The sequence below is a fragment of the Cetorhinus maximus genome, chromosome 8, assembly GCF_964194155.1.
Source record: "Cetorhinus maximus chromosome 8, sCetMax3.hap1.1, whole genome shotgun sequence".
Lineage (NCBI taxonomy): Eukaryota > Metazoa > Chordata > Chondrichthyes > Lamniformes > Cetorhinidae > Cetorhinus > Cetorhinus maximus.
Genome location: NC_135886.1, coordinates 47,393,209 through 47,414,690, shown reverse-complemented (window position 1 = coordinate 47,414,690; position 21,482 = coordinate 47,393,209). Strand labels below are relative to the sequence as shown.

At 46.0% G+C, this 21,482-nt stretch overlaps 1 long non-coding RNA gene across 1 annotated transcript; it reads left to right on the top strand.

Annotated features, from left to right (window-relative positions):
* The first annotated feature begins 7,673 nt into the window (after nt 1-7,673).
* Nucleotides 7,674-18,966, top strand: LOC144683276 (uncharacterized). The gene is made up of 2 exons (XR_013577218.1): nt 7,674-7,895; nt 18,751-18,966. It is a non-coding gene; the product is annotated as an uncharacterized LOC144683276 (long non-coding RNA).
* The last annotated feature ends 2,516 nt before the right edge of the window (nt 18,967-21,482 follow it).

Below are 21,482 nucleotides of genomic sequence, written 5' to 3'. Positions count from 1 at the left end.
TTTGAATATTTTTAAGGCAGAACTAGAAAGATACTTGATTAACAAGGGGTTGAAAGGTTATCGGGGGTAGGCAGAAATGTGGTGTTGAGGCTACATTCAGATCAACCATGATCTTATTGAATGGCGGAGCAGGCTCGAGGGGCCAAGTGGCCTACTCCTGACCCTAATTCGTATGTTCGTATATATCCTTCCACGAATGGGAACATTTTTCCGCTATCCATTCTGTCCAGACCCCTCATGATTTTGAATACCTCCATCAAATCTCCTCTCAACTTCTCCAAGGAAAACAGTCCCAACTTCTCCAATTTATCCACGTAGCTGAAGTTCCTCACCCCTGGGATCATTCTCGTGAATCAGCTTTTCAGCTCGTGCCGATATCTCACTTCACCAGCCACAAGCGGGGGTGTGGGATGACACTCCCTCCAATTTCTCTTTCATTTGTACAGGAATGGTTGGCCCACCAGAACAGAGATCAGAGAATGAGAATTGAGATTTGAGCCCCATCACCCTGGGCACTGTGTATTAGCAATCAGTACTGAACTGCTGTGCTACCCATTCAATGGGACCTCGCCTGTTTATTATTTCATGGGCTGAAGCACATGATATGTTGAGTTTTGAGATGACAATTTTGATTGATTTTGAGGTATTGCCTCCCTTCCCTATAGATCTTGGCTGCTTTGTAACTTGATTGCTTTACACTACATAGATCCTGCATTTTTATTTTGTGTACAACATTACCCATTGAATGATTGTCTGAGAAACAAAACTTATCAAGTGTTGCAGCTTGTTAATTCGGAGCTATTATAAAATTAGCCGTGAAACATGACAACTTGCACCAAAGGGTGGTGAAGATGATGGGGAAAGAAGAAGGCTGGAGCAGGTGACCCAAGTTTTGGTGTCTCAACAAACCATCTTCTTGGATGAGATGTTCTGATTCATTAAGAACATTACCACTAATCGTGGACAGAATTGGTGTTGCACTTGCTCCATTCGCCAGCTTCTCTTTGTTCTCTTGTGCTAGCTTATCCGTTGGACACTGAAGTGCGAACCTGTGAAGCAGGTTCTTCCACCATGAACCCATTATTGCCCAGCCCATGGGGGAAAGGAAGGAAAAGCAAAATGGTCTCTGCCACAGAGAAAAAGTAAGAGCTGCTATTGAGTTATGTTGACAATAAAAGTCCATTACATTTTTTACCCTGTCACCTTTATTCACTTATGTGCCTGCTTAAAACCCTCCTTGCTAATAAAAATGGAGAAAATTAAAACATTTTGGTTTTACATTAGGGCAACAGCATAGCTTAACTTGGGTGAATGTTCACTTCCAGCAAATGACGTGAGACCAATTTAAGATGTCAGTTTACATAACCGTTAGCTTAACTGCACTCTGGTGCGAAGTAACCTTTTAAAGCTCTGCAGACACTTAATTGGCAAAGAGGTGACTTTCTGCCAACTCTTTGCTGACTTTAAAACATTTAATCAGCATTTGGACATAGACGAGAGGAATTTGGCACATCGCTACTTGCACCTGCATGGAGAACTCCATCTTGTTTGGCCTGAGATTAAAGCAGAACTGGCAGTATAACTATAAACATAGCCAAAAACCAACGAACTGATCTGAATTATCCCTGAGCATTTGAGTTTATCCATAGCTGTGTGCGAGAGATTTAAAAATGCTGATCAAAACATCAACAAATGCCCATAGAACCAGCTGTACTTTGCCTTAAACACTGACCCTTCATCTAAACAAGACATCCACTACATCACCCTCAACTGCATGTCCTCCAGCCTACCATAATTTTATTCATTACAGCTTGCAGACCATCTATCACTACATCTTTGTTTTGTGATTTTTGGACCCTGAGGGAGCACTGAGATGGAAAAGGTTTGCCATCAAGATGAAATTCTCCTCCCTATTTTATTTTATGCCTCAGAGATATGCAGAGATGATACACTCCAGGTTATATGTGTGCAGCTACTTTATTTACAATGCTTTTGAAATATCTGCCCTCATTCTTACAGCTCTTTCTCAGTCACCACACCTAGGCTTAATTAATCATACATAGTAAGCAGTCAACATAAACAGACACACATAGTCAAACACCGAATAATTGAACTCTGCACTCCCATCAATATGAATTTGTGAACAAGCTTGGCATGTTCAGGCTTCCTGTACAGAAATTCAGGCAATGTTTTTGTCCCTTGCAGTTGTACTATGTTGCTCTTTTTCACTAGTAGGAGAGGTTAATGTGTTAAATTTGGAAATAACCATACATTCAGGGCAACATCTGCACAAGTACAGGTGTCTCTCAGCCCTTTGCAACTCTCTTACTTGTTTTTTCAAACTGACATTCAAAGACAATTAAGGAACAAATTGGGCAGAATTTAATGTCCTTCCCCAGGAGAGGCTGGAAGGTGAGTGGGGATCCATACAATGGGGTGGGAAGGTGTGGACCCCATAAAGTCTCATGGCCTCTGATCAAACATGGGCAAGGAAACCTTCAGCTGATTATCACCTATTGCCATCTTTCAGCTGATGAATCTGTCCTCCATGTTGAGCACCACTTGGAAGAAGCACTGAGTGTAGCAAGGGCACAGAATGTATTTTGGGTGGAAGACTTTAATGTCCATCAACAAAAGTGGCTTGGTAGCACCATTACTGACTGTTTTGACAATGCCCTGAAGGCATATCAAGAGGGAAAAAAAAACTACTTGGCTTGTCCTCACCAATCTACCTGATATATGCATCTGTTCATGACAGTATTGGTAGACGTGATCACCATACAGTCCTTGTGGAAACGAAGACCTGTCTTCACATTGATGATATCCTCCATCATGTTGTGTGATACTACCACTGTGCTAAATGGGATAGATTCAGAACATATCTAGCAGCTCAAAACGGGACTTCTATGAGATGGTGTGGGCCATCAGCAGCAGCAGAAATACATTCAACCACAATCTGTAACCCTCATGGTCTGGCATTAAGCCATGGGATGAACCTTGGTTCAATGAAGAGCGTGGAAGAGCATGCTCGGAGCAGCAACAGGCATACCTAAAAATGAGGTGAAGCTACAACACAGGACTACATACACACTAAACAACAGAAGCAGCATGTAATAGACAGAGCTAAGCAATCCCACAACCAATGGATCAGATCAAAACTCTGCAGTCCTGTCATGTCCAGTTGTGAATGATAGTGGCCAATTAAATAACTAACTGGAGAAAGATGCTCCACAAATGCTGTATTCCCATTCTCAATTATGTTGTCTGTAAAGTATTTTGTTGACTGTAAAGCACTTCAGAGAGTCCTGAGGTCAAGAAAGGTGCTTTATCAATGCAAGTCTTTCCCATAAAAGCAAAATACTGCAAACGCTGGAAATCTGAAATGAAAACAGAAATGCTATAACTATGCTAAACAGGCCAGGAAGCATTTCTAGACAGAAAAACAGAGTTAACATTTCAGGGCAATGAGCTTTCATCAATGTTCTGATGGCTGATGCTGTCTAACCTACTGAACATTTCCAATCTTGGCGGTTATTATTGCAACACTTCCTTATTTTTTATTATCACGCTTGTCAAGTTTGGATTTAATTGCTTGTGTAACCTACAGTATTGATCTTTGTGGAAGCTGGCCATTTGCAGAATTGCTGCAAAATATACAGCAATTCACTTCAAGTAATTCTCTGGGTGTAAAGCGCTTTGGAACATCTTGAGATATGTGAAAAGGTAAAGAAAGAAGAAGAAATGTGCACTTGAACGGCCTCTTTCACATTCTCTGGACATCCAATGAAACCAATGAGGTACTTTTTGAGGCATAGTCACCACTGTAATTCAGGAAATGTGACAGCCAATTTGTGCACAGCAAGACCCCAGAAACAGCAATGACATAGAAGGCCTGTTGATCTGTTAGTGTTGACGTTGATTAAAGGATTAGCGTTGGCAAGAATATCATGGAACTCCCTGCTCTCCTTTGAATAGGGTCAGGGGATCTTTGATGTCCAACTGAGGGAATAGACAATGCCTCAGTTTAATGTTTCACCCAAGAGACAGCATCTCCCACAGTACAGCATTCCCTCACTGAAATGTCAGTATAAATTTTGTGCCCAATTCTCTGGAGTGGGGCTCGAACCATAGCATTCTGATATAGAGTCAAGAGTACTATTACTTCCTCATGCTGACATGTGGTGCTATAAAAATGCAAGTTATTTCTTTTTAGCATTGATTATATGCTTCCTTTGTGCTAGGTATGACTTCAACCAGCAGAGAGATTTCCCCTTGCTTCCTGTTGACTCCGGTTTTGCTAAGGGGTCCTTGTGCCACTCTCAGTCAAATGCTGTTTTGGTGTCAAGGGCAGTCACTCTCACCTCACCTCGGGAGTTCACCTCTTTTGTCCATGTTTAAGCCAAGGCTGTAATGAGGTCAGGAGCTGAGGATCCTGGTGGAAACCAAAATGAGCGCCAGTGAGCAGGTTATTGCTGAGCAAGTGCTGCTTAGCAATGCTTATAGTGCCACACCCAAAACATGGCAACAGTTCAGAAAGAAGTTTAATGACCTCTTATGTTTTTGTGCTTTCAAATAATCAAGGACTGATGTTTGCTCAGCCTCCAGAGATCCATGAGGAAGAGTAAACCCACCAGAGTGAAGAGGAGGCAATGCCACTTGACCTTATTTTTCTCCTCTTTCTCCTCATCCTGAGGTGGCCTTTGAGCCTAGGAGGTGACTGGGTTTTCATAATTGAAGATTGTGGAGGGTGTAGCACACCTCCAGAAATCAGGTACCCTCTCAGGTAGAGACTGCAGAGATTGCCCAAATGATCTAAGCAGCAAAAGTTTTGCTTGAGGAGACTGATGACTTATTTCATAGTTTTCTGAGTTGTTCCATGACTCACATTGAAGGCTGTCTCACCTCGTATGATGGAAGGGTGGAGTGGATCATGCATGGAGAGGATAGCTGTTGTTAATGAGCAACCATGACTGGTGTATCTGGGAGTCCCGAAGACGGTAGGTATCATTGAGTGACACAGCATCATGGGCACTGCCAGGATAAGGGGCACCCACTGAATGATGGTTGCACACCAACTGTATGTTCAGAGCGTGGTGACCATTGCGATTGCGATATCACTCCCCATTGACGTAGAGCCATGTGCGTGCTGTCAATGGTGTACCGCTCGGAAGTCCGCTATCTTGGAAAATCCATGTGCCATTTCATCCTGATATTCTTTCCTGAGAGGGCAGAGGGTGAAGTTCCTCCCTGACTTCCCGGATGCATCCATAGTGAACTGCAAGATGTTACAGATGCCGCCTGATCCAGCCTGGAAGGATCCAACGATGTAATAAGTAAGGATGACAGTGACCTTCATGGCCACTGGGCGGGCTATCCATGCTCTGCTTTGATGCTTCAGGCCAGTGTGAAGAAGGTAGCACAACTCTGTGATGACCTCCATGGTGAATTGTAACCTGCTCAGGCACTACTCCTGATTCATAGCTAACTGGGAATAGAGCTCCTGGAACACCCTTTGTGGATAGGAGCTTCATTCTCCTCTCCCCTTATAGAACGTCCTTCCTCTGCCTCCTCCCTCCATGTCCTGCTCATGTTGCTGACCAAGTGGCACTGGAACAACAGCCCCATACCTGTGTAAGGCACTGGTCTTCCCTCCCTTTCACATGCAGCAAACCCTTCCAGCACTTTAGCACAGTGCACCCCAAACACTACCTCAATAAGTCAAAAGCACCTCAGCTTCAACTTTCTGGATGCTCTTTAAACAGCCCTGGAAAAGGGCCCATTTGCTTCACTGGAGTACTGTGCGCACTTCTGGACACCATATTATGGGGAAAGCATTATAGGGTGTGTAGAAGGCAAACCAAGTTGATAGGTGCGATTGGATGGCTGAGTTATACGTCAAACTGGAGGTAAAAACTGGGAATGTTTACATTGGAGAGGAGAAGGTGGAGTGTTAATCTTATAGAAACATAGAAAATAGGAGCAAGAGTAGGTCATTCGGCCCTTCAAGCTTGCCCTGCCATTCAACATGATCATGGTTGATCCTCTATCTCAACGCCGCACTCTCCCCATACCCCTTGATGCCTTTAGTGTCTAGAAATCTATCTATTTCCTTCAGTGACTTGATCGCCACAGCCTTCTGTGCTAGAGAATTCCACAGGTTCACCACTCTCTGAGTGAAGAAATTACTCCTCATCTCTGTCCTGAATGGCCTACCCTGTATCCTCAGACTGTGACCCCTTGTTCTAGATTCCCCTACTTAGAGGAAACATCATCCCTGCATCCAGTTTGTCAGGTCCTATCAGAATTTTATACATTTCAATGAGACCCCCTCTCATGCTTCTGAACTCCAGTGAATACGGGCCTAGTCGGCCCAATCTCTCCTCATACAACAATTCTGCCATCCCAGGAATCAGTCTGGTGAACCTTCGCTGCACTCCCTCTATGGCAAGTATATCCTTCCTGAGGGAAGGAGGCCAAAACTGCATACAGTACTCCAGTTGTGGTCTCACCAAGGCCCTGTACAGCTGCAGTAATACATCCTTGCTCCTGTCCTCTAGTCCTCTCGCAATGAAGGCCAACATACCTTTTGCCTTCTTAACTGCTTGCTGCACCTGCATGCTTGCTTTTAATGATTGGTGTACAAGGACACCCAGGTCTCTTTGTACATCAACATTTCCCAATCTATCACCATTTAAATAATACTCTGCCATTCTGTTTATGGAACCATTCAGCGTCTTGAAAAGTATGAGATAGGACAAACATCAATATGTTTATCTTAGGTATTGATTCTATGGGCAAGAGAGCAGAGCCTCAAATGTGGCAGAGTGAAAGTGAATAGACAATTTAGGTTTAACTACTTCACACAGGCATAGCAAATACATGAATAGATGATCAAGGGAGACAATGGGGGCTGATTATGTTGGAAAATCCCAGTACCTGGTGAAAAACTAGATAGAGGGGTTTGAGGATTATCATGGTATATGGGACCAAAGGAGAACTTTCTCCTCGTCAGGGGGGTTGGGCGGTAGCGGGCACGCATCCAATCGCTGGCCACGATTGGCTGTGTGCCGCCATTTTGTGTGGGTGGGCCAATTAAGGCCCACCCAGCGTGACACAGACCCGGAAGCGCTGATCGCTCCCTGTGCAGGCGGGGCGAGGAGGCTGAGTCAGGGCCTGCGCTCTTTCGCACATGTGCACAAAAGAGTGCAAAAATCTCCCTGAGGCACAGAGCTACCACAGGGAGATCAGTTTAATATTTAAAAATTTAAATAAAGGGAAAAAAAATTTTAAGACATGTCCCCTCATGTGACGGTGTCACATGAGCTGGGACATGTCTATGAGTTTTCTTGAAAATTTTTATTAAAGTTTAATAACCTTCATGAAACCTCATCCTGCCCATGGATGAGGTTTCATGATAAATGCGAAGGCTGCCTGGGCTCCTTGCCTGCCTGCCAAACTTAAGATTGGACAGGCAGCTCAGTTAATTATTTTAATTGCTGTTTAAATGGCCTTAATAGGCCTTTGACAGTTCGGCGGACACGTAGCCGACTCCATTGCGTGCCTGCCGAACTCAAGATCTGAATGACGCGCAGTGACATCGGGATGCATGCCCAGTGTCATTTTACGGGTCGGTGAGCTGGCCCCAGCCCCGCTCGCCGACCCGAAGACTCTGGCCATAATGTAAATTCAGTGTCCACCGTTAGTTAGACTTATTCTCGTGTGTTTAGGTGTTTAAATTTTTTGGGACATGTTGTTGCAAGTGCGAGCTGGTAATGATGCAATAAGAGAAACCTGCCATCTGGAACCTAAGTGAACAGGGCAAGCAGCTGTGTTTTTTCTTAACCAATCAGATTGAAGGATTGTGAAATTAGCAGCGGAATGATGGAGAAGGAAAGGTAAATAAGTGTGTGAGTTCCATGCCAGATCAGGTATAGAAAAGGGGAAGAAAGATTGGATTAAGAGAGAAAAAAGTAATGGAAAGGAAAAGCAGTAAAAACAATTTTTCAATTTTAAATTTTACTCTTTTAAAATCTCCAATAATAATTCAAACTTGAAGGATTGTGACTCCATACTTGTAATAATTAATTTTCAGAGCCAGAGAGCCAGCTGGCAGTAATGAATCTTTGTCACATTATCATATAATTAAAAAAGTATATAAACTGAATTGGACAACATTTAAATTTCTGTAATGAATTTACTTTGCAGGTACTGTGCAAATACAGCAACTTCACACTGTTCCATGCATTTCAATGGTGAGCCAGGGAATGAGGTGTTGCTTTCATCTAATACTGCAGCATCATATCTTGGACAGCAATTTTTGGATTTCCAGATTTAACTGCATATCTTCCCTCACCTGGAGTTTCTGTAGCATTTGTTCATAAATAATTGCAAGCGTCATTCGCCTCACTGTTATTTTGACAGCATATTACTTCCTGGGACCAGCCAGATTAATTTCAATGACATTTTCCTCTCTTGGGCATTCCTATGTTTCTTAATCTGTCTAGTTTTGCCACATGAATTTGACTCAAAGAGATGCATCAAAACTGACTACTACAGAACCTCACACTGACAAAAGCAAAATGGTTAATGGACGGAAAGTATATAGATGAGCTGGAGTCTCATCAATACACCTGTCCCAGCAGTGGTTCACTAGTTTCACTGGCATCATATTTCATGCAAGCCTTCTACAACTCAAATGGATTGTCTACATAGTCGGGTTCAATAAGCTGTACCATAGCCACAAGTCTGACCAGGAGTACCATTGCATAGTATTGTATATTATATAATATATAATCTCTATTGTATCACAGAGGCAGAGGGCTTTTATTTTCTTGCCCTCTATGTGTTTGTGGATTTATTTCATTCCTGTTTGTTTTCCTTTATTTTGCCAGTGAATTCCTTTTACTTGCATTTTTTTTCCCTGTACTGTTCCAGAACAGCTTTAATTTTCCTTTAATTGATTAGTAATCAGTAATTTGCAGTCTTTGGTAGAGGCAAGCAGCATTGCAATGTTTTTGAGGTGATGAGTAAATACATGATCTCACTGTTATCGTCTATGTTACATCACATGCTTACCCCAAATGGTTTTCGAATGATGAGCAGGCACATTTTATGATCACCAAGTTAATTGGTGTGTTTGCTTTAAGCTACAAAATGAGTCACTCCAGCCAGTAGTACCATGTGATTTAGGTTTTGCTTTATACCAAGCAAGACTTCTGGAGCAGTCAATGATTGGCAGGAGGTTTATTTCAGGTAGGGATGAGCAGACAATCAGCCCAGAATCTAGCACTGTACCCTATTGAACCTTTTTGGCTGATCATGATCATGTGACCAAATTTCTTCATTTAAAATAAACTTTTGTTCGATGTTTTTCAGGTATCGTTCTCTAGCCCAATGTGTGCTGCTACTAGCCCTCAGACAATGCCATTTAATAAGACAATTAGTGTTGACGTTCCTTTAAAGTTTCACCTGAACTCCTTCTGCAGCATGGCTGAGATCAGGAACTTGACATGTGGGAAATCGCCATCCTTCAGCAGACTGGATCACCAGTATTTATTTTCTGGTCAGAAAGTTGTCTGAAATGTGTAGAAATTATCAACCCATCATGAATCTCTAAACTAAATCACTGTCATACCTATATTAGTGGAATTTCCATTGCTATGGAGAGCTGATCATCTTCCCATGTGGCAATGTTCAACTTACTTATGTCCAAGAGTTTTTGGGAGTGGATTGTAAACATTCATGGTTCAGGTGTTATATTCCAGAAAGCCCAGAGCTGCAATCAATCCTTGTATACTTTTATGAGCATTTATTTACTGAGTTACTATCCCCTAACCCAACAACCACAGTTTCAGCCTGATCCTACGTATGGGAGCACAAGTGAATCCCAGGTAGTGACTACAACCTGAATATAATTAATATACAATTGACATCAGGAACGCACAAATGTGTGCAGAGGCACTGCTGGAGTTTAACCAGCTAATCTCACAGCACTGGGTAAGTTACCCATAGGACTACTCTACCTGCGTTGACTTGGTTATCTTGAGGTAACTTGGAAAAATCCCAGTTCCTGATAATGGGCCTACCTCTCCTGGTCCCATCAGGGAGACAAGATGGTTGATCATCAACAACACCCTGCTGAATTGTAGTTTGATATTGAATTACCGAGTATGACACAGATGATCCAGCTGGTATCATGCTATCTTGGAACCAAATTAGAATGATAGAGTGATGCAGTACACGAAGAGGCGACTCAGCTCATCATACCAGTTCTTTGAAAGAGCTACCCAATTCATTCCCCTCACTTGCTCTTTCCCCATAATCCTGCAAATTTTTCCTTTTCTATTGTATAACCAATCCTCTATTGAAAGTTATTATTGAATCTTCAGCCAATGCACTCCATGTCATAAAAGCCCATCTGGCTCTTTTGCCATTTATCTTAAATGTGTGTCCTCTAGTTATAACCTTCCTGTCAGTTGGAACAGTTTCTTCCTATCTACTCTAACTTGAGCTGAAGAAATCTCTTCCCAGTAAAGGTGGAGCCACTGCACCAATGTGGCAGCTGCAAAATAATCAATCTCCAATGAATGATGAGGAACTTGAAATCTTACCTTGTTGCCACATGGTTTAGTTACAATATTTCAGTGATTATTTGTGACAATTCTGAGCTTCTAATTGATTTCTTCCATCACAATGTATTAGAGTTGAAGACAGTATAGGAAGTCTTGTGGTGCAATGGGTAAATGTCCCTACCTCTGGGCCAGATGCTCTGAGTTCAAGTCCCAATTCAGGACTTGGTGGCCATGGAAGGTGAGTTCATAATGTGGCCAAACAGGCTGATTGCCTGATTGAACCTCAAGCAGGTTGATTATCAGCCTGTAAATCCTTTCAATACGCCTGATGGCAGGTGGTAAGAGTGGGAACGTTTCCTGGTCAGCCACACTGCAGAAGGCAACTACAAATCACAGCAGTACTTTGCCAAGCATAATCATGGTCCAATCCAATGGAAGTCCATGGTCGTCAGTCCCTTGCTTAGGGCATGGTACCTGAAGGAGGAAGTGGTGCAGAACACGTATATATTATCCCTTATCATGGAGAAGCTATCACTGCTCCATGATATTAGATACATACAATGATGTTTCATTCTATGCATATAAGATTAAGGGATGATCAATTTGAGATGAATAACCAGTTTGATAGGGTAGATAGAGAAAAACTATTTCTTTTGGTGGGAGAGTGCAGGACAAGAAGGAATAACCTTTACATGGGAGCTTTGCTATTCAAGGGTGACATTAGGAAATATTTCTTACACAAAGGGTGGTGGATATCTGGAACTTTCTCTCCACCAAGAAATTGTTCATATTGGGAGTCATTTGAAAATTTCAAAATTGAGATTGATAGATTTTTGTTAGGCTAGGATATTAATGGACATGGAACCAAGGCAGGTAAATGGAGTTAAGATACAGGTCAACCATGATTTAACTAAACGCAGAACAGGCTTGAGGGGCTACTTGGCCTCCCCCGTTCCTTTGTTCATTCCTATAATACCCTGTTGTATGTGTGTGGGGTGGCACTGCCCAGAGAGCAAGAAGATGACAAACAAACAAAAATGGATTTCTGCCACTATTTCAAGCCAGTTGTCTGTGGTATGGGAATTGCATGAATGCTGATTAACAGTTTGGAGGGGTTCCTGATGGAAATCCCTGTACCTGATTTTTGGGGTGTTGTATTTATAAGGTATCAAAGTGGAAATAGCAAAGGATTCTTCTAATACCATCATACAGAGAGGATGTAGCAAAGCTTTTGAACTAGAGGGTTAGGGGAAGGAACTGGGAAAGGTTGGTGGGAATTAGAATCAAAAGCATGGATGAATAGATACTTTATTTGGAGGAATTTGTTTAACGGAAGGGAATAAATTGACATGGCAGTTTGAAAGATAGTTCCAAAAAGCACTGATATGATAGTGAAGGAATGGCTTCACTGTTGGTATAAGGGAACACAGTAAATGTGCAGCTTTGTAGCTTTGGAGGCGTGGGTCGGGTTTTCGGCCTGGCTCATGTAACTGAGGGAGATAAATAATCCACCTCACCTGGAGGAGATGGTGGCGTGGTTGTAATGTCACTGGATAAACAATCCATGAAGCCCAAGCTAATGCTTTGGGGAAATGGGTTCAAATCCCATCACAGCAGTTGGTGGAATTTAAATTCAATTAATAAATCTGGAATATAAAGCTAGTCTCAGTGATTGTGACCATGAAACTATCATCGATTGTTGTAAAAACCCATCATGTTCACCAATGTCCTTTAGAGAAGGAATTCTGCCACCCTTACCTAGTCTGGCCTACATGTGACTCCAGACCCACAGCAATGTGCTTGACTCTTAACTGCCCTCTGAAATGGCTGAGCAAGCCACTCAGTTCAAGGGCAATTAGGGATGGGCAACAAATGCTGGCCTTACCAGCGACGCTCAAATCCCATGAAAAAATAAAGAAAAAACATCCAACTCTGGAAGACCAACTTCAGTGGTGAATGAGGAGATTTGCTCCACATTATCTTTCAAGTGAATCAGTGAAAGCCCCTTGCTTTTAATCAACTCTGTGCCCAGGCTGAGGACGTTAACAAATTTTAGAAGAGGAAAAACTATATCAGGCTTGTCCTGTGTGAGTGACCCCAGTGCCCTCCTGTTCTGCACCAGGACAGGATTTTGTTGTTTGTTTACATTCATCCTATTCAAGCAGTGAACACCCAGCCTGGTGCCAGCTTTGGGTTGTTGCCGCCGATACTTTGTTTTTCCATTACTTCAGCTGGGTTATGCATAAATTGTGATGTTTTGGTGAAATTCTGCATTCCCATCTTTAGCTAGTGAAAGCTGGAGCTGGCAGGCAAACAGCAAGCCAGAAACCTCTGGCAGTCTGTCAATGCCAGGTGCTAGACATCACAGCTTATTTACAAAATGTCAGTATTGACTGAAAACACAAGCAATGTGTCTGGTAAATAAAGCATTTATATTTTGTAATCACAGAATCATCTGGGAGCTGTAATTGTTTGAGTTTTCCTGTTCCAACCCTGCTCATCCTGGTTCTCCCACTCACTCTGACTGGCAAGGCAGTGTTTCTTTTTGGTTGTTTGGAGGTTGCGTCGATGCCCCACACACCATGACAAAGTCATTAGTAAACCAGCTTTGCAGGGACACCACCTCTGCGAAAAAGAGGTCCAGTAAACTATATTCAACTCCAGCTGCGTCGCCTGTGAATCTGAAGTTTGTGGGTTCAAGTCTCAGCTTAGAAGCTTGAGCACATAACCCAAGATGACATGCAAGGCCCGCACTGAGGGAAGGCTGAACGTTAGAGATAGGGGGCAGAATTTCCCCATGCCTGTTGGCATCAGTGGCATGAGTGGACAATATGGCGGGAAGGCCAAAAATGGGTTTCGTGATGTCGTGAAACCCGCTTGCGATCATCTGCTTTGCCCATCAATGGCGGGCCCCAATTCCTGCCGCCACACGGTGGGAACTTCATTTTAATATCATTACCCCCATGCTGGATCATCTGAGCACGCCGACATGTTTCACAACAGCATTTATAAGGCATGCACCGGGCGAGCTGCACTTTGAGGGGAGATTGGAGCTGAGTGTGCAGTGATGTTTCGCAGTGCTTGTGAAGGTCGCCTGTTGGACTTCAAGGCTGAGGGGCCACGCATTCTGGCGAAGGCACAGGCAAGTCGCATTGTCCCCGCTGGCTGACCGTACAGCACCGGGGCAAGGGCTGCACCCCAGTTGAGGCAAGTTTGGGAGGAAAGGGCTGCCCTGCAGTAGAGGTGAATTGGAGGGGCAAAGGCTGCACTGCAGTTGAGGCAAGTTGGGGGAGGGGCAAGGGCTGCACTGCGGTTGAGGTAAGATGAGGGGGTCAAGGGCTGCCCTGCGGTTGATGGTAGTGCACAAGCATGTGCAGGGTTCGGGGGAGGGAAGTGGCCACGCATTAGGGACACCTTGTATAAAGTGACCATTCCTCTGCAGCTGAGACAGTTCAGTCACAGCCACATTGACATGATTGCAGTCGGGCCTCTAGCTTATCTGCCCACGCAAGCAACGCAGAGGCATCAAAGTGCCACCAAGTGCTCCAGAGCTTTTCACCCCTCGGGCACAGACTGCAGACTAATGAGCATTTTAGTGGACTGCAGAACAATTGGACGACTGGGCACGTTGTACAATCTCCTTGCTAAAACTTGCCATGGAGTAGTTACTGGTGGAGGCGCTCACAGCCCCTTGCAATGTCATCATCCCGGTTTGGACCAGTCTCCCCCATGGTTCAAGCTAACAGTGCAGCCTTGCAGTGTGGGTTAGGAGAATGCCTGTGCCTGAGCTGAGAGCACAGCATGCAGTCCAATGGGCAAAGTTGCCACCAATCGGTCAGGTGGAGTGGGGCGGATGTGGGTGGGGTTTCGGGCAACCATGCAGCGCACTAATACCTGGCCATCCAAGTGGTGGCCAGCATTGTCCGGGATGTGTTAGGGGGCCTTCAGACTTAACGAAGAGAGGTTCTTAGTACGCCCATGTTAACCCATGTGTTTCTCTCTTTCATACTGCAGGAGGAGTACATCAGGAGCATGGAGCCTAGTGACCTAGCTGTATGCCTCATGAAGGAGGAGAGAGCAACGGAGGTGCCTGGCTGGGCAGAGGGAGGATCAGCACCTCAGGAAGAAGGGGCGCTGGGGCATCCACACACGCTGCTGAAGAGCCACCATGAGCCGTGGTTGGTCGGCACCCAGCTAGACGCTGTCTTTCTTTCCTGCAGATGACCGAGAACCAGTGTCACCGAAGACTGTGCATGTCTAGGGAACTGATTGGTCACATCTGCCAGTTACTGCAGGATTTGGCACCACAGGGACATAGAGGGCATCCACTGCAGCGCTCAATTTTTATGTCAGTGGCTCCTTTCTGGGCTCCACAAGTGACCTCTGTGGGGTATCACAAGCCTCCAAATGCATCCATGAAGTCACAGATACCATCTTCCTGAGGGCACACAACTTTGTGCATTTCACCTGGGACCAGGACAGCCAGGATGCAAAAGCATTGAGATTTGCCCAGCTTTCAGGTTTCCCACAGGTGCAGGGTGCCATCGACTGCACCCATGTGGCGCTCAGATCTCCGTGGCAACATGCGGTCAGCTACATCAACCACAAGGTCTTCCACTCACTGAATGTGCAGCTGGTGTGTGACCACCAGAAAAGCATCCTGCAGGTCTGTGCACGGTCCTACATTCTCAGTCTCAGATCCCGGACATCTTCCAGGGCCCACAGAGGCAGCAGGGTTGGCTCCCTGGGGACAAGGGCTACCCACAGAGGATGTGGCTGATGATATCCATGTGGCGGCCTCAGACTGCAGCAGTGCGAAGATATGACGAGGCTGATGCCGCAACTTGTACTTTGGTGGTGCAGACCATCGGACTGTTGAAAATGAGGTTCCAGTGCCTGGTCCGGTCTGGTGGAGCTTGTAATACAGTCCACAGAGGGTGTCACGCATTGTAGTCACCTGCTGCGCCCTTTACAACCTCGTGCTGCACCGCAGGGAGGAGCTGGCTGAGGAGAGATGGAGAAGCTGCACGTCTCCTCCGATGAGAAGGACGTTGACAGGGATGAGGGTGAGGAGGTCCTTGAAGGTGAGGATGATGGCGATGAGGTCCTTGCACTGGCCAGACGAGGCAGACATGCTCGGGAGGCCCTCATACCTGCTAGATTCATGGAGGATGATGACAACGTGCAATGAGGAGACACCATAGATCCTCATGTTGCATCTGTGAACATTTGACTCCTGTATGGCTGATGGCAGCGCACATACCCTCTGTGATAAGGCTCCTGTCATGGAGACGCAGCAGATGCCCATAGTCCCTACATTCCAGGAGGATGATGATGACATGCAGTGGGGACACTCTGTAGATCCTCACAAAGCTTATGTGAATGTCTGACTCCTGTCTGTCTGAGGGCAGATCATTTGTGCTCTGGTGAAAAAGGTCATATCATGGAGATGCAGCAGGGAAACTTTAACTTCTTCTGACCCTATGGCATCCTTCAGGAGCTGAACCCTTCAGGACCACATGGTCCCCAACACAGATGCTGATGAGATGGGGACCAACCGCACCTCAAAGATGCTGGGAGCACACGGAGAGAATGACAGGACTCTGTGCCACCGGCCCAAGACATTCTGGCAGCAATGACTGATGTGTCCAGTGACAGTGAAGGCGCACCATCAGTCTACTGGGAAGATTGTACAAAGAGGCCCTGGACTGAGACACCTGCCTTTATCTTGTGCAGATACCAAGGTTTCACATCTGACTGACATGAACACTGCTCATCAGAACAAGGAGCCATAGGCAGGGCGACATACTTGGGAGTTTATTGACAATAGTGAACATTATGTACAAGTGATTAACACCCATGCCCAGGCTGTGCAATTACATTTTCTTAACCTTCCTAACCCTGCTGCTACATCTTGGTGCTCCCCGGACATCCACAGCAGAGTTGGAGGCAGCCTGATGAGTGCTACACCCTCTCTGTGATGAACTTAACGGGTGTCCTCTGGAGGGCCGAGACTTGGAGGGCCCCGGCCTGCTTTTGGGGTCCTGCTGTGCAGCAGTGGCACCCTTCTCAGCCTCAAGAGCGGGATTTGCTGGGGCCACAGGAAATAGGGATTCGGATGGGCCGGACACTCCCAGAGTCACCTGGGTGGATAGCCCGGAGTCTGCATCTGCTGATCATCCTCCCTATGGGTGCCTAAGGGCCGCTGGCTGACTCCTTGAGGAGAAGGGGAAGCTGGAGTGAGATCGCGCTTCCCCACACTCCTCTCATGTTGACACTGTTAGAGACCTACTATGGGGTCAACGAAGGAGTTCAGCCTGCGCAACCATGTAGGACCGAAGTCCTGGACCAAGGCCTCCAAGGCGACCACCATCCTACCAGTGTTGACCTCGGTGCGTTGACATGCCAGCGCTATCACCTCAGACTAAAGGCGCTTGGACTCCTCCATCTTGCCTTGCAATCTGAGGAGCGTAGTGGACATCCCTTCCTGATGTTCCTGAGCTTTTCTTTGCAGCTCCAGCAACTGTGACACGACCGAGTCCAGAGGCTCGATATCTGACTCGGACTCAGCAGATTTCTGGCCTCCAGCAGTCCTCTGAGAGGCAGACACCTGGGAAGTTCCTGCTGCCACCTGCTGTGGATCAGACAGTGCGATGTGCTCACCAGATTGTGGCCCTGAGGCTACTTTAAAGCTCGCTCCTACCGAGGTGTGTGTCTCTGCCCTGGTGGAGGGTGTGTGTGAGCGCTGTGATGAGTCTTTAATGAGGGTTTCCGCAGATTCCTCCTCTGAGGTGTCTTTGAGGCTTGCGTTGATGACCTGGGCCATGGACCCCCTCGGCTGCTTCCCAGATGTGCCTGCGAAAGCAAGGGGAGATAATTAGTGCATGGCAGTGGCCTGTGAAAGAGGACACATCACTCACAGCATGGTTGTCTGATGGATGTTGCACTGCTGGATCCTCACTTGGTAGAGCAGCACCGACCTCACCGTTAGCACAGGACCGGTCCTGGTCATCGCCGACCAGCTGGATGGCTCTGTTTTCAAAGTTAGTGAGGACCTTGATCTCAGGCATTCCGCCACCAGTCTGCAACCTCTCCCTGTTATTGTGTGCCAGCTTGTCCTGCATGAATAGAGATGGAGAGAGTCTACCAGGCCAGATGATAAGTATGCCTGGCCTGTGTGGGTGGTGAGTGGTCCCATGGACAATGAAGATGTGTGTGAGAGAGTGAATGGTGATGTCCCTTGAACTGGCAGTGAGTGAGATCCCTGTGGATGTGTGATGGGTTTGTGAGTGTGTGAGTTGAGAGTGATGAGAAGAGTGACTTAACCTGGCGGAACAGAGGAGACCATTCGTCCTCTTGTGGCATTGGGTGGCTGTCCTCTTTTGCAGGGCATTGGCGCTGACCATCGCTGCCACTGCCTCCCAAGCCGGATTGGTGATATTACTGCCCCTTCTGCGGCCAGAGTGGGGGTAGGGGACATAAGGGTGGGCTTCTCCACGGCATCCAAAAGGCGTTCCAGGTATGTGTCACTGAATTGGGGTGGGGAGGCAGATGGGGGGTTGCAGTCTTCTTGCTTTCCGGGGCCATGTCTTCTGTGCAGCAGCCCTGGGCTGGAAGCACTGAGAGGTGTACGCATGGCTTTAAACATGGCGCCCAGCGTGAGGAAGCGGCGAGATGATGGTGTGGCGGGCGAATCGGAGGCCATCTGTCATCGAAATGGTGTGTTTCCCGGGAATGCATGATTAATGAGGCGGCATTGGGATGACATGGTGTGAAAAGCCACCATTGTGGCCACCAGGTAAAACATTCTTTTTCCAGCCCGCTACTGCACTTGGTGCAAATCTGGGATGATTCAGCCCAGGGTCTTTCAGATGAGATATTAAACTGAGGCCCAGTGTGCCCTCTCAGTTAGGTGTAAACAATCCCATGGCACTGTACCAAATGTCACTCTGGCAGTAGTGGTTGGAGTTTGACAAGGGCTGGGAACTGACTGTCAGGACGGGTATGGTCCACAGCTGAAAGTAACAAGAATCTCAAAGCAGGGCTGTAGATCACAATGGCTGAGAGCTGAGTGATGATGAGGGAAAGAGTACAGCCTGAGGACATGATGAGAAATACCTTATTCAGAGGGATGTGCATGGAATGCTTTTTCATAGACATATATCCTTCCATCTTTTAGGAGAAAATCTATGAAGCAGAGGAAGGTACAAGGCTTTGGGGAGAGAGTGAGCAGGGCAGTGGGGTTGTTTCTGTTGCTCCAGCAGAAGATCTGGCACAGACATGATGGGATGAATAGTCTTCACTTGGCTGTACATTTTTACAATTATATTCTTCTAACAATTCCTTGCCCCGAATTGTGCTGTAATGCAGATTTAAATGACTATCCTGCAATGTTTTTTGAAAGCTCGCTTTCCTTCTCGTATCCCCACCACAACACAATACCACGTAGAGTCTGCATTAATCTTGGAAACACTGGTGAATAGCACCCTCTTGTGCATTAAATGGGAAATCAGAAAGCCATATAATTAAATTACATCTCATTTTGGATTATTAAACCTGTTGTCTCTTCTGAAAATAGGCTGGCTATTTAAATTCTTGAACACCTCCATGTTGGGTTCCCCTCTTTCTCTTCTGTAGTTAATGTCTCAGTTTCTCTGCTTTACCGTGTTCTGTTCTGAAGAACAGTGATCAGCTCTTGCAAAGTGTTGACTGACCCAGTTGGCTTTTTGAATTTCCAGCATTTTTCATTTTGATTTCAGATTTGCAGGATCCAAGAATTTTTCTTTCTTTTTTTTAATCATTTGAGATCCCTCCCCACGACTGCCACTGAAAATGTAGGTTTAATTGTTTTTCTAAGTTGACGTGGAGCCAGCAGGAACACGAGGCTCCTTCTGGCTTCACAACACTGATGGCGTCACCATTCTTCCTCACCATCCCTACCGTCCCCTCCCAACCCCCCAACCCCCATCAATACTCAGCAGGTCGGCAGTATCTGTGGAAAGAGAAACAGAGTTCATGTTTCCAGTCAGTGACCTATCACATTTGACCCTTGACGGTGAGTATTGACAGGGTATTTTTTCCATGGGGTGTATCACAGCAGTGCCTAACTGAATTCATGCGCTGGAACATTGAAGCCTCAAGGCACCATTGGCAGCCTCCTGACACACTTGCCCCACTCCTGCTCACCAGACTCCACTTCATTCCCGCCAAGATCGACCAGGAATTGGGTCTAAATTCTGGTAATGAGGCCCAGGAGTTAAAATAGCTCAGTTCTCACATGGGTGTGAGGGAATAAGTCTGCTGCTCTCCCCACCATCAAACTTTGGCACTAGGTTAAAATTGCAGCTTCGGTGTAGAAACATGCATGATCAAGATAGGTACAGTAGAGTGAAGCCAGAATAATACCCCCTCTGTTTGATTCTAATCACTCAACCCGGATCAAGAATCCCTACCACGACATTGTGTAATCCTCCATATTTCACACCAAGTACACTTCATGGCCTCAACCCATCCTATCTCTGTAACCTCCTCCAGCCTTAAAACTGTCTGAGAACTCTGAACTCCTCAAATCCTGGCCTCTTATTCTTTATTCATTGACAGGATGTGGGCTTCGCTGGCTGGGCCAGCATTTATTGCCCATCCCTAATTACCCATGAGAAGGTGGTGGTGAGCTGCCTTCTTGAACCGCTGCAGTCCCTGTGGTGTAGGTACACCCACAGTGCTGTTAGGGAGGGAGTTCCAGGATTTTAACCCAGCAACAGTGAAGGAACGGCAATATGTTTCCAAGTCGGGATGGTGAGTGACTTGGAGGGGAACTTCCAGGTGGTGGTGTTCCTGAATCTTCTGGTTGGCATGTGGGTGGTGGAGGCCGCACGCTAGCACTTAAAATGTCGCGCAAGCGTCCTGATGTCAGCGTGCGGCATCACAATATTTCGGTTGGCGGGCGCATGCCCGCCATTAATTAAAAGCCTCGTTAAGGCCATTAACTTTCCAATTGACCAAAATTTTGAGGGGCCCGTGCAAACTTCAGGTCAGTGCATGGGCCCAACGGGCAGGCGGGTAAGTGATTTTTTTACAAACCTCATCCAGTGGCAGGATGAGGTCTGGTATCAGAATTTAAAAATTGTTATAAAGTTTTTGTGTATTGCATTAACATGTCCCATCTCGTGTGACATTTTCACATGAGGGGGACATATTAATGATTTTTTTATTTTTCTATTTTTAAAGTTTCACTGCCTTTCAGTGATCTCCCTGAGGCAGCACTTAGCCTCAGGGAGATGTGCTCCCTTTTGTGCGCATGCGTGAAAGAGCACACTCTCGCAGTTGGGGAATTCCCCCCCCCATCGCACAGGGAGCGCATAGCGCTTCCCATCGGGCGACACGCTGGGCGGGCCTTAATTAATGGCGGTGGGGCCCATTTCGGCAGCGGCAATCGGCTGCCCGCCTGCCGCTGAGTCAGTCGGGCCCACCCACCCATCAAGGGCAAAATTCTGCCCTATATGTTTGCTTCCCTGTCTTCCTTGAGGGATTCATTTCCTTCATGCTGTCACCAACAGCCATACCTTCAGGCGCCTAGCTCTTAAGCGCTGGAATTTCTTCCCTACACATGTCTGCCTCTGCACCATTTCTTGTTACTTTATGAATTTTTTGTCTCACTAAATTGCTGTAAGACACATTGGGAAGTTTCAATATGTCAAAGGCATCATAGCAGAACCTAAATTAAAGGAGCAATGGAATTCAAAATGAACCTTGTGGCATTTGTTCAGTGCGACAAGATTTTTGTAAATTCCTCCAGACATAGGAGACTAATTGCACACAAATATCTAAGGCAGAGATTTAAGACCTGGACAGGTGAAACTGTGAATTCTACACAAGCCACCAATTACCAAGAACATAGGTGCAAAATTTGGA